This window comes from Camelus ferus, chromosome 13 (assembly GCF_009834535.1).
Source record: "Camelus ferus isolate YT-003-E chromosome 13, BCGSAC_Cfer_1.0, whole genome shotgun sequence".
NCBI lineage: Eukaryota > Metazoa > Chordata > Mammalia > Artiodactyla > Camelidae > Camelus > Camelus ferus.
The window spans coordinates 67,039,323-67,054,484 of NC_045708.1; positions in this window are offsets into that span (position 1 = coordinate 67,039,323).

Consider the following 15,162-nt stretch of genomic DNA (forward strand, 5'->3'; position numbering starts at 1 on the left):
CGCTCATTTGTGGAATCTAAAAAACAAAAACAAAAACAAACAAACAATCAAAAACAAAGCATAAATACAGGACAGAAATAGACTCACAGACAGAGAATACAGACTTGTGGTTACCAGGGGGGTGGAGGGTGGGAAGGGATAGACTGGGATTTCAAAATTGTAGAATAGATAAACAAGATTACACTGTATAGCACAGGGAAATATACACAAAATGTTGTGATAACTCACAGAGAAAAAAATGTGACAATGAGTGTGTATATGTCCATGAATGACTGAAAAATTGTGCTGAACACTGGAATTTGACACAACATTTTAAAATGATTATAAATCAATAAAAAATGTTAAAAAAAAAAAAAAGAACTGATAAAAATGAGTGGCCTCTGGAAGAGAGGGCCAGGGATAGAGCCAAAAAATAAATAAATGTGAGTTACCAAATTTTGAAACAACACGGAAAGAAAAAAAAAAGTTTCAAAAACCAGCCATACCTCCCACTCTGTTTTTTGTATAAAAGGATCCTGTATTCTGACTGGAACAGTGTGGCTCTCCAATACATTAGTATGCCATCCTCTTGGACCACCAGCTTTCCAAATAAAGTCACTATTCCTTGCCCCAACACCTAATCTCCTGATTTATTGGCCTGTCGTGTGGCGAGCAGAACGAGTTTGGATTCAGCAACATTAACAGAGTATATTAAACATTTTATAAATTTCCTTACCATATAATTTCACTTTTAATTAGTAGGTAATATTTCAGTATATCACACCTTATTCATCCATTCCCCCATTATTTAGGCATTTGTTACTTCTGCAGTTGTAGGTAGTATATTTCTACTGTGTATTTAATTGTGTGGTCCCTGCTCTGTTACCTTCAGTTTTAAAGTTTGATGTGAAAGGTGAAGGCCCTCTTGTAATACAATTATTAACTGTCACAAGAAAGATGACAAATATTCTCAATATTTTATCTAAACTAACCAAATATATTAACTTTTGGCTTAATTTTATGGGTAAATATGTATACATAATGTACACATGGAATTTGTGTATATATATATATTTATATTTATACACACACACGTAAGATATATATGTATGTGTATACATACATAAAATTTGATATTTGCTGTTCTAGCAACCACAGTGATGACTCTTAGTATCATTTTCCTTCATTCCTTAACACTTACACCACTTCCTAAGTGTCTTTTAAAATTTGAATACAGATCTATTTTAAAAAGAAACTTCGTGCATCTTTCCCTTTGGAAAGGTAATTTATTGATACATTGCCAGTTTGAGAGCTGGCAAGAAACCTGACTGTTCCCCAACCTGACTAAAACCAAACTCTGTTACACTCTTTCCTAGCTTGAAGGGTAAGAAACAGACAAGCACATGGATGCCTCTGAAGCTCCAAAACTATACGACTCAGATCTCTTAGCTGCACAGACAGAAACTCAATCTGAACAGAGAGAAGAGGAATTTATTAGAAAGCTCACGTCTCCATGGGAAGGTAAGAAGTGGAGCCAGCCTCAAGGGTAACTTGAAACCAGAAACTTGAACCTTACCAGGTCTCTGCTTCATCTACTTTCTATGCAGCCTCAATCCACTTTTCTCCACAGGAGACAAAACACAGTTTTGCCTTCTAATTTCACCACCACAGAGGGCCCGAGAGTTGCTTTCTCTGGTTCTATATTCAAAAATTCTAGGGAAGAGCTCTGAATGGCCTAGCGTTGGTTAATCAACTGTGGCATTTCCCCCCAATTTAACAAGTACTATGTTAATATGCCTATTAAGACTATGATGAATGATATTAGAGAGGGCAGTGCAGAGCAAGGTCATGAGAGAAGTAGAGATGCTGTCAAACGATGATGCTTTTTTCTTTTTTGATTTTTTTTAATGTGCTTACTATTCAGTCAAAAAATGGTACAGAGCTGACTCCACAATCCCCAGCCCCTCTAGGTGTGCTCCCTAAGCTAGAACCTGTCAATGCCGTGGAGAATATCTTTCTAAATATACTAGGGCCTACTGAAACATAAGGCTGAAACAGGGAAAAGAGCATTTCCAGAAAAAACAGGAGGAACTGCTATCCTTAGAAAAGAGGAGGGGTTCCAGGGCACAGCAGTCCCCACAAGTCCATCTAAATGGGAAGGCTGAGAGAGCGAGAGGTGCAGACCCCCCCGCACGTACAGCAGAGCTGAAGGCACGCAGCATCAAACTCCTCCATCTGGAATGATTGCCAGGGGAAGAGCTGATGGAGAACCAAATTCTAAGGCAGGGTGAAATTAAGCTTCCTCTTATATGCCAACCCGTGGATTGCTAGTGACTGCAATCTCACGTCTCCCTTATCCTCTGACCACACTGGCTTCATGCACGCATGTAGCAAATATGTATTGAATACTTAATCTTGTGCAAGGCACTTTTCTGCTTGGGATACAACAGTGAGCTGAACAGACTAAAATTCCCTATTCTCCTTGAGCCTGTTTTCTTTCTGGGTCTGAAACACTCCAGGATTATTCTCATCTGCTGTACATTACATGATTCCATGTAATTACCCCTCCTTTTTAGAAGGAGTAACTTTGACACTGGCCATGGGATTTGCTCTGGGCAGTGGAAAGTGAATGAATGTAACACAGACTAGGTCCAGGAGAAGCTTTAAGAAGCGTCTGAATGTTTTGGTTCAGCCTCCACGGTGAGAAGACCATGTCTCAGGTGGGGGTTACTCCTTTAGCCCAGATTCTGCAATAAAAAACCACACAGAGTGGAGCTGTAATCTGCGGCAAAGCCACAGCGGACTTGCAGTCTACATAAAACAGTATTACAATAGAGGACAGTTACAAAGATTAAGTGGGATATGATGTAAAGCGCATGCAAAGTACAGTGGCACATGGCGAACACTCACAGTATGTTTATTATTGCTTGACTGAAAAAAAAATCCATAAAATCTGTTATGATACTATAGGAAATTAGATATGCCACCCCAAGCCATTCCAGTTTGACATAATGATCACTTTGAGCCAAAGGCAATTGTGAAGAAGCAGACACAAGAAAACCTCTGCCTCTCGCCCTGCTTTCTACCTGGAAGGGCAGGACAATTCCTAACACCAGAGACAGTTCTAGACTCTTACCAGCTGAGGTAGCACCAGAGGACTCCGCACAAGGAACCTGGTCAATATAACCCTTCTCTTCCATTGGTGAATTTTTCCTTTGGTCACTTCTCTGCAAATGTACTGTTCTTTGTTCAGATGCTTGATAAGCCCAAGCTCTAACCACCCCACTGAGTTCCCCTGTGTGCATGTGCAACGCACATATTGATAAACTGCTTAACTCTTGTTTAATCTGTCTTTCGTCAGTCTAATTCTCGGGGCCTCAGCCAGAAACCCTAGGAGGGTAGAGGAAAAATTGTATTTTTCCCCTCTCCTACAATATTCAGTAGGCTCAAATATCTCTTAAATAGTTACGAGATGAGCCATAACATGAGAGAAAGTATTTGCAACATGTATCTTACAAAAGAAATTTATTTATAATGTATAAACTTTTACAACATGATAAGAAGGCAAACAACCTAGTTAAAAATGGGCAAAAAATCTGACAGCCACTCCACAGAAGATACACGAATGGCCAAAAAGCACATAAAAGATGCTCAGCATCATTAGTCATCAGGGAAATGAAAATTAAAACCACAATGAGGTGCCACTAGATACCCATCAGAATGGCTAGAATTATAGACACTGGAGTGTTGACAAGGATGTGAGGCATCTGGAAGGGTTGCACTACCCTGGTGGGAATGTAAAATGGTACAACCGCTTTGGACAACTGCCCAGAAGTTACTTAAAAAAACAAACATAAATCTACCGCACAATCCAACAATCCCACTGTTACGTATTTAACCAAGAGCAAAGAAGACCTAAGTCCACACAATGGCATCTACAGAAATGTTCATAAGAACTTTATTCAAAACAGCCCCAAACTGGAAACAACACAAAAGTCCATCAACAGGTGAATGAATGGGTAAACAAAGGATGTATCAGTACAATGGGATGCTAACTCAGCAATAAAAAGGAATGAACTACACCACAACAAGGGTCAATTTAAAGGCATTTTGCGTGTGAAAGAAACCATACACAAAACAGTACATATTACATGATCACACCTATATGAAATAATTTTTTAAAAAGCAAACTAATCTATATTGACAAAGCAAAACAGGAGAGTGAGGGATGGACTGCAAAGGAACAGGAGGCATCTTTTAGGTGTGATAGGAACATTCTGTATATTGATTGTGGCAGTGGATTCATGATATACACATTTAAAAATAATTATTGAATTGTATACTCCAAATGGATGTAGTTTATTGTGCCATTATAAAGCTGATTTTAAAAAGGGGCCAGGATAGTTCTTATAAAACTAAAGATAGTTTTACTATACAATGTAGCACTCACTCTCCTTGGTATTTATGCAAAGAAGGTGAAAAATTATGTCCATATAAAATCAAGCACACAGATGTTTATAGCAGCATCCAAACAATGGAGTATCATTCAGTACTAAAAAGAAATGATCTATCAAGTAAAGACAAGACATGGAGAAAAAGACGTTAATATTACTAAGTGAAAGAAGCCGATCTGAAAAGGCCACATACGGTGTACGATTTCAATTATACACGTTCTGGAAAAGGCAAAATCAGGCAGACACTAAAAGGATCAGTGGTTTACAGAACTTGGGGGAAGAAGGATGAATGGGTAGAAGACAGGATTTTTAGGGCAGTGAAACTCTTCTGCATGGTATTATAAAAATGGATTCATGTAATTATACATTTATCAAAACCCATAGAATGTACAACACCAAGACTGAACCCTAATGTGAACCATGGACTTTAGGTGACAAGGATGTATCAAGGTAGGTTCATTGTTCCTAACAAGGACACCACTCAGCGGAGGGATGTTGACAGTGGGGGAAGCTATGCATGTGTGGGGCCAGGGGGCTCACAGGAACTCTGGTTCTGCTCAATTTTTCTCAGAACTTATAATGCTCTAAAAAAAAGTTTATTAAAATTTTAAAAATTAAAAAAAAGATCTTACAAGGTACAGTGACATCATGTCCTCTATCTCTCTTTGGACAAAATGCTGCTCAAGCTAGCAGACATTAACAGAATTACTTCACAGACATTAGGTGTTTTCTAAGGTATCCATTGAAAAAATAGACAAATTACATACTTCTGCCACTAGATGGCAGAGGAAAATGACAGAATGTTGCTGTAATGGATGAACTGAGCGGAAGTGCAAAGCAAGGGACACCAGACTTAAAGATATATAAGAAAAATCCAAGTAAGTAACACATTATTTAGTTGTTTATTTTACAATTACTTGTGCCTGATATGTTGTAGCTAGTGGTACTTGTTGACTAACCAAATGAGTGAAAAAGAGTTTGGATCCCTTCTGAGAGATAATTTTTGTAGAAAAAAATCTGTGTGCAGTGGCTACAGCACCACCTTACAGAGCTAATCCAAGCAGCTAGAATTGGGCCTTGAGCTGTTCCGCACCTTTGTAGATTAAAGGTAACTGCCAGACATGCAAATGCTCCTTGTAGAGCTTAGACTGATTTTTGATTGACTTCCTTACACCCTCATGAAAATAACTTTGCCTTCATTTGCAATTCAGCTTCTCTACTACATACAAACTTGTGGTTTTGACTTTTCCTTTGAACTGGTTATAACGTTTGATTTGTTCTATATGAATAAAGTAAGTCTTTAACACGTCTTTATACTTGTATGACTCATGATTTTACCTTTTTCTGAAAATCATGTTTCAACTATACATGTAGAGAAACAAGGCTATTGGTATTAAAAACAAGACAACAGGCTCCAAATGGAGTCACGTATGCCAAGCCCCACTTCACCAAAATGAGACCTAACTTAAATACAGTGCCAGCCTCTCCCAGAAGCAAATCTTAACCTAGTCAGTCAGGACTCACTTGGTCAACACAAGTGAAGAAATCAGCCTAACAGGCCTCTGCCACCCTGGAAAGAAAAGTGGCCTTGCTGAGACAGGAAGGGGGCAGGGCACAGCCATTCAAGAAATGACAGCAATCACACCAAAATGGTAGAAAGTTCAACTCCCACTAGGCCTTGAGGATTAAGATGGCAGGAGGTTTGACTTCTAATGGACCTTGAGCCTCATTATATGCTCATGGTAACATTAGTGTGATAAATAACATGCCCTGCAGGTGCCATGACAATCCCAAAGCTAACTGAAAAAGGCCAAAGAATGGGCAAAGGGCGGGAATTCCTGGGAATCCCAGCCCTTACCCCAGGGTAACTGGAATAGTCCTGCCACTTGTAGTTGTGGAGCTACTGAGCCCATAAAAACAGGCAACATGGCAACCCCTTGGTCACCTCCCTCTCTCTCTCCCTCTCTGGAGACAGCTCACACTCAGTCTATGGAGTGTGTACCTACTTTTACTCTAATCTGAGCACCCAACCCCCACACCTCGTGGTCTTTCTCTTGCCTTTTGACGTTTCGCTCTAAATAAATCTACCTTTACTCAATTGTGGCTCACTTTGAATTCTTTCCTGCATGAACCCAAGGACCTCTGCTTGGCAGGGCATGTCCTGGAGGCTCAACTGAATCCTGGGACATGCCCTCCTCATCCCCCACACCCATTTTTCCTGCATCACTGCCATAACCAATCTGTTTTTTGCTAGTATAACTTCTTTGGTCCTGCTTGCCTTTCAGTTGTACAGCTCCTCAGAGCTCCTTTCCATCTGCTGGTTTGGATGCTGCCCGATTCATGCATCACTGAATAAAGCCAATGAGATCCTTAAAATTTACTTTGTTTTTTAATGCTGGAAACAAGGATTTCTATAAACCTGAGAGCTGACAAAATAGCTAAGTATATAGCTGGAATAAAGGAAATGGTGTTGGGGAAGGAAAACACCTGATTTAGTCTCTGAAAGTTGGATCCAATCAAAGATCCTACAGGAGTGAGTGGGTGTATTGCCCCCTCCCATACTGACAGGGGTGAGCCCCTCTGCCCACCTAGACTGTTCAATCCCATCCTCCCCTCCCATTTCCCCACACAGCTGACTGGATTAGGGTTTGACACAATCTAACTTTATGGAGGCTGCACCAACCAGGACAAACCATGGAAATTTTGAGACTGAGAGACAGGTAGTTTCTGCTGGTCACTTAATCCAGGAAGAGTTACAAAGCTAAATGTGGGCAAGCCTGTGCACAATGCCCCACTGACCTGCCAAGCTCTGTGCTCTAACAAATGCCTACATTATAATTCGCATTTCCAAGGTTGTGTAAAGAGCTTTCAAGCCAGACAGACCTTAGTTCAAAATTAAGGATCAAAACTACTACCTGTGATGGCAGGCAGGTTACGTGATTTCTCTGAAACTCAGATTCCTCGTTCGTTAAAAAGAAAAATGAATGCCTACCTGACGCAACTGTAATGATGGCTAAATGAGTTAACATCACATTGAAAAAATATATAACATTTACTCAAAAACTACTGCTCAGTCAGGAATTGGAAAAAAAAATTCTTAGATACAAGTAAGATGCGTAATTTGACTCCAATGGGGGTAAGATGTTGAGTATGATCTAAAAGTATAGTACTATAGAGAATGTGTTCACATTAAAAAAAAAAGAAAAGAAAGAAGAAAATAAAAGGACCCAAAAGCAAAAGGGCTGTGATTTCCTTAGATAAGGACACACTGAAAATGGGAAAGTTTTTGTCTTACTAGCTATACAGTAAATCTTTTTGGCTTCTGTAGTGGGCATATAAATTTTTGAAATCCTTTAAAAAAATAGACTTTTGAAAGAGCAGTGTTAGTTTCACAGCAAAATCAGGTATAAAATACAGAGTTCCCACATACTCCGCTGACACCCCAACAACGACGTGCCCCATCAGAGTGGTACATGTGTTACACGTGTTACAACATTGACACACTATTATCACCCAGAGTCCATTGTTTACATAAGGGCTCTTCCTCTTGGTGTTCTCCCTTCTACAGGTCTTGACAAGTGTGTGACATGTATACATCACTATCGTATCACACAGAATAGTTCCCCTGAGAAGTCCTACCTAGGGAAGCTATCTGGAAAAGAAGCAGACAATAGATTATTAATGGAAGAAGAGTTGAAAACCAAAGGGCTACAAATTGCCATCTGAATGACTCAACTTTAAATGAAGACCAGTCTAACAAAGGGTGACACATCAGGGAGTAGGGGTTGGTGCTCCAGGAGACCCCTCATCAACAATTACTCCTTCCTTCTCTCCTTGTTTCCCCCCTTCCTTCTTTCCATCTCTCTCTCTGTCTCTCTCTCATCTATTAATTCATTCCCTGGCTTTCCAGCATCAGAGGATAATATAAATTTTACCTTCCAGTTTCTAGGCCTTTAAGATCTACATACTACATACTAAATCACAGAAAGTGATTTTCATCCTGGGTTCCCATTGTTTCTTTTCTTGCTGTATAGCAATAATATTTTTCTTAACATTTAAAACATTATTTAAAATTACAGAAGCAAAAATGAAATTACAGAAGAAACTACAAACAAAAAATAAACTGTTTTTGTAAAAAAAAGGAAATGATCCACACAAAATCTAACCCATCTCCCATTATATCACCTTCCAGAAATAACTTTCACAGTAAGCTTTCTACAATGTTAACAATGGTGTGGATGAGATGGAATTTCTAGTGCAAACAGGTTTACAGTAAGTAGTCTGGCTTGTTCGGGCAAGTCTTTTTTGATTTATAAGAAACAGCTCAGACTTACAGAGCCAGAGTCTCTCAGGATGGATCCTGGGCATGCGCATACTAACAGAGTTCCACAGATAATAATTCAGCACACACCAGCCTTAATTTAGTACCATGGCTTTATCTGCTCATCCTGGGTGACTGCACCCACTTTTGTGGCTTCAGTCAACCTCTCTGCATGGACGAGGACCTGAACTAAGACAGTCATGGTGGTAATAAAGAGGAGAGGTAGGACTCAAGACGATTATGAGGTAGTAATCACAGCATTTACATGTAGGAGAAGTTGATGATGGTTTTTTTTATGAAAATTTCAAACCTATACATAGAGGTTGAGAGGTTATGCTGAACAATATGAAACTGTCAATATTCACCTATTTTTTAACCTACAAAAATGACAATTTCATATGACTCAACATAATATAAGACACTCACATACACGTTACCCAGATTCAATAATGATACAGAGATTTTGCCTCATCTGCTTCATCTCTCCTGCTTTTCCTTTTCTTTCTCTCTCTCTTTTTATTGCTTAGTAATTTTAAAGCAAATCTGAGACCTTAAGTTATTTCACCACTATATACTTGGCATCTAGCAGTAAAAAAAGTGGATATTTTCTTCTATAACTTCAATGTCATTATCACTCACTAACAGTTCCTTGGTATTATCTAATACCCAATTCACAGTCACATTTCTCTGAACGTCTTTCAAAATATCTTTTTACATTTCTGTTGATTGATCAAGTTCCTGAACAAGGTCCATACATCATATTGGTGGTTGTAGTTCTTAAGCCTCTTTTCATCTCAGTGCAGTTGCTCTGAAACACTACCTCCCCACTTTGCCCCAATGCTACTGATTTGTTGAAAAAACCAAGTAAGGCATCTATCCTGCGGTTATGATCCACATTCTGAAGCTTTCGCTTTTCCATGATGTCACACAACCTGGTCCTCAATCTGCTGTATTTCCTATAACTGGAAGTCACAGAGCCTGCACTTACATTCACCATAAAAAGGAAAGACAGAAATCAAATGATCACCTCAATAGATGCAGAAAAAACATTTGACAAAATTCAACATTCACTCATGATGAAAACTCTTGTCAGGGAGTATGTAGCTCAATGGTAGAGTGTGTACTTAGCATGCTTGAGTCACGGGTTAAACCCCCAGTACCTTCCACTAAAATATAATAAAATAAACTCCAACTAATAATAAATAAATGAATAGACCTAATTACTTCCCCAAAAAGTCCCCCCAAAACATAAAAAATAAAAATATCAAACTCACTCACTCTTGTCAAAGTGAGTACAGAGGGAACATATCTCTACATAATAAAGGCCATTTATGAAAAACCTACACCCTACAGAATATTTACTGGTGAAAAGCTGAAAGCTTTCCCACTAACTTCAGGAACAAGACAAGAATGCCCACTCTTGCTGCTTCTGTTTAACATAGTATTGGAAATCCTAAACACAGCAATCAGAAAAAGAAAAGGAAACAAAAAGTATCCAAACTGGAAGGCAAAAGGTCAAACTGTGACTATCTGCAGAGGACACGATACTGTATGTATAGAACTTAAAGTCTGCACACAAAAACTATTAGAACTAATAAATTAATTCAGCAAGGTTGCAGGATACAATAGTAATATACACAAATCTATTGCTTTTCTATATATTAATAATGAGATCAGAAAGTTAAGGTTAAAAAAAATCCCATTTAAAATCACATTTTAAAAAAAAACTAGGAAGAAATTTAACCAAGGAGATGAAAGATCTATGTGTTGAAAACTATGAAACATAGATAAAGGAAAGTGAAGATGACTCAAGGAAATAGAAAGATAACCTGTGCTCTTGCATAATTCCGTTAAAAGGGCCATACTACCCAAAGCAATCTACAGATTTAATGCAACCCCTATCAAAATATCCAGGACATTTTTCACAGAACTAGAATAATCCTAAAATTTATATGGAACCACAAAGGACCCACAACTGCCAACACAATCTGGGGGGTGGGGCAGAGAACAAAGCTGGAGGCATAACCCTCCCAGACTTCAGGCTATACTACAAAGTTACAGTAACCAAAACAGTATGGGATTGGTACAAAAAAGACACACAGATCAATGGAACAGACGAGAGAGCCCAGCAATAAACCCACCCACCATGGTCAATTAATCCACGACAAAGGAGGCAAGAATACACATGGAGAAGAGAAAGTCTCTTCCATAAGTGGTGGCGGGAAAACTGGACAGCCACATATAAAACAATGAGATTAGAACATTCCTTTACACCATATACAAAAATAAACTCAAAATGGTTTAAAGACTTAAATGTAAGACATGATATCATTAAACTTCTAGAAGGGGACATATGTGAAACACTCTGACATAAATCATAGCAATATTTTCTTAGATTGGTCTCCCAAGGCAAAAGAAATAAAGGAAAAAATAAACAAATGGGACCTAATCAAACTTAGTTTTGCACAGCAAAGAAACAATCCATGAAACAAAGACAACTGACAGAATGGGAGAAAATATTTGCAAATGATGCAACCGACAAAGAGTTACTATCCAAAATGTACAAACAGCTTATATAACACAATATAAAAAAAACCCAATTGAAGAATGGGCAGATCTGAATAGATATTTTTCCAAATACGACATACAGAAGGCTAGTAAACACATGAAAACATGCTCAACATCACTAATTATTTGAGAAATGCAAAGCAAAACCCCAGTGAGCTATCACCTCACAGTGGTCAGAATGGCTACCGTCAAAAATATCTACAAATAATAAATGCTGAAGAGGGTGTGGAGAAAGAATCCTTGCACACTGTTGATGGAAATGTAATTTGGTGCAGCCACTATGGAAAACAGTATTAAAGTTCCTAAAAAAACTAAAAATAGAACTACTTATTTTCCAGCAATTCCACTCCTGGGTATATATCTGCAAAAAAAAAGAAAATGAATTCAAAAAGATACATGCTCCTCAAAGTTCACAGTGTCACTATTTACAATAGCCAAAACATGGAAACAACCCAAGTGCCCATCAACAGATGACTGGCTTAAGATATGGTATATATACAATGGAATATTACCCTCAGACATAAAAAAGGAATGAAACATTGCCATTTGCAGCAATGTAGTTGGACCTAGAGAATACTATGCTTAGTAAAGTAAGTCAGACAGGAAAAAGAAACTACTACATAACACTTATAGGTAGGCTCTAAAATATAATACAAATGAATGTATATACAAAACAGGAACAGACTCACAGACATAGAAAACAAACTTATGGTCACCAAAGAGGGCTTGGGGGAACAAATTAGGAGTATGGGATTAACAGATACAAACAACTACATATACAATAGAAACTCAACAAGGATTTACTACATAGTACAGGGAATTAAACCCAATATCTTGTAATAACCTATAATGGAATATAATCAGCAAAAAAAAATGCTGTATACCTGAAATTAACAATAATACTGTAACTCAACTACATTTCAATAAAAAAATTAAAAAATTCAGTGAGATAATGAATACAATGCCCAACACCATACCTGATACACAGACAGGCAAGCAGCTGCCCAGTGAATGTCAATGCTAACTGCTGCCGAGAGATGATTTCAGCTTATGTAACAGAAATACTCATTCTAATGAAGTACTTATGAAGTAGCTGAAAAATCGTGTCCTGTGTCATTGCAGAATATGTGCAATGTTTTACCTGGAAGTGATTAAGCAATACCTACAGCAGAAGTAGAGAGTCCAAGGATTTCTGAAGCATAAATTGTCTTCAAGAACTTAGCTCTACTGCCACGGGTGCAGAGTCTCCCCAGGGCCAAAAACATGCTACGGGATAAAAGCAAAAAATTTAAATGGAGGAAATATATACTTATATCACTATTAGACACTTAGCTAGTGGATACACTATAATCTTGTGCAAAATAGAAATAAAAATTTTGATAGCTGAGTTTTCTTTCTATGATATAATCTCTCATCACTAGAATCATTCTAACAGAATCCTTACACAAATTTATGCATGTGCCCATTTTGAACTAGAGATCTTTAAGATTATTGTGAATTCAAAAAATAAAGCTCTAATTTTGTCAAAAGCAATAAACTACTGTAGGTAAAATTTCATTTCTAGTAGCCATAAAATCTAGAATATTTCAATCTAAGAACTAGTTAAATTTTGGAATCATCTGGAGAAGCCACTAGTAAAAGCACAATTTGTAATGGTAAATTAAGGTTTTTAGAAACAAGGTATTTAGGAAGTTGTTTGAAAAGGATTCCACTTGGTCCCTGATAAGCATAAAGAATACATGAATGAACTTTGCATTATTTTCTCAGATGGTACTTCTGAAAAACAGTTCAGTAAAATAGCTGGCAAGCCGTTTCAATAGATCCCAGGAATCTAACAGGCACAGGCACACATTCTGAATAATTTCTCTACCTGTAAGGAGGTCATTATCAATCATGGGCAAATGTAGGGAGATCAAAGCAAAATAAAATTCTATTATTATACTGCCCCCTAGAAGTGGAAGCATTCAGGCCAGCAGAAACTTCTTATAAGCTTTTACTCCAAGAATGTTCTATCAGTGGGTGGCATTTCCCTTATCTCTCGTAATCAAACTTTAAGGGAAAAAAGATACTTTTTGGACTCAAAGGGACATTGAAACTAGTTATGAATCTCTTTAAGTTACCAAAATGTTAAGGCTACAGAGAGCTCTGGATGTGAAAAATAATATACTGGATGTTTCTTAAAAAGTGAAATGCAAAATCCCAACCTTGTCAATAAAATCTCAGCCAAAATGACAGCCTCTTAGCTCTTCTATACCCTACCAGCCTAGGTTAATCCTCTGCAAAGCACTTTCTGTTTGATTGTCTGGCTGATCACCCATTTGCTCATTTGATAATTATTTTCTTTCTTTTCTTTTCTGTTGAAGTATAGATCATTTGATAATTTAATTTAAGTGCCATGAGCAGGACCCTGGTGCATTTAGTTCACCACTGTCTTCTCTGGTACACTGGAGGCATGTTATAAATAAAAGTGAATGAATACAGAAAGTCAAATTATAAAGTAATGATTCAAGTAGACTATTTATGATGAGCCCTTTTATGAAATATTGATTCCTTCTGTAATGTAAATAATCACCTCATGTTTCATGTCTTTCAAGTTAAAGACCAGGTTTTCTTAAATCAAGAAATACCTATTCTAGACTTACCATTTGACTCTGCAATCCTGCTCCTGGGCATATATACAGAAGGAACCCTAATTCAGAAAGACACCAGCACCCAATGTTCATAGCAGCACTATTTACAATAGCCAAGTCATGGAAACAGTCTAAATGTCCATCAAAAGATGACAGGATAAAGAATTGGTGGTATATCTATACGATGGAATACTATTTAGCCATAAAAAATTAAAACATAATGCCATTTGCAGCAGCATAGATATCCTTGGAGAATGTCATTCTAAGAGAAGTAAGCCAGAAGAGAAAGAAAAATACCATATGATATCACTCATATGTGGAATCTAAAAAAAAAAACCAAAAAGACAGATGAACTTAAATATAAAACAGAAACAGACTCATAGACATAGAATACTAACTTGTGGTTGCCAGCGGGGAGGGGGGTTGGGAAGGGACAGACTGGGAGTTTGACATTTGTAGATACTGACATGTGTATGTATATATAGAATAAACAAGTTTATACTATGTAGCACAGGGAGAAATATGCAAGATCTTGTGGTACTTCATGGTGAAAAAGAATGTGAAAATCAATATGTGTATATTCATGCATGACTGAAAAATTGTGCTCTACACTGGAAATTGACACAACACTGTAAACTGACTGTAACTCAATAAAATGAAATAAAATAAAATAAATTTAAAAATATAAAAAAAGAAATACCTATTCTTGGGTCTTGAATAGTTCTGTTCATGAGTAAAATAGTAACTGGATTAGGCAGGAGGGAGAGTTTTGAGGAAAGATATTACCCAAACAACAGTAACTATGCTGAACAATCTTCATTATCATAGAGTTATTTGATTTAGGACTTTTTTTCCCGCATGTACATGCCCATGTATTTAAGTTCAAGGTAATTTCATTGTTATTAAGGAAAATATAAATAAAATGCTTTCTTGTAAGTAGACAGGTGAGAGAAACCTCTTCTACTTTATTGAGACAAATGGGGAGGAAACACAGGACTAAGAATCAGTACAACTGGATTCTAATCCTTATTCTTAAAAATTTGTTTTTTATTTTTTATTTTTATTTTTAAAATATTTTGGGGGGGTGGTAATTAGGTTTACTTATTTATTTATATTTTAGAGGAAGTACTGAGGAGTGAACCCAGGACCTCATGCATGCTAAGCATGCATTCTGACACTTGAGCTATCCCTCCCCCCTCGGAGCACAGTA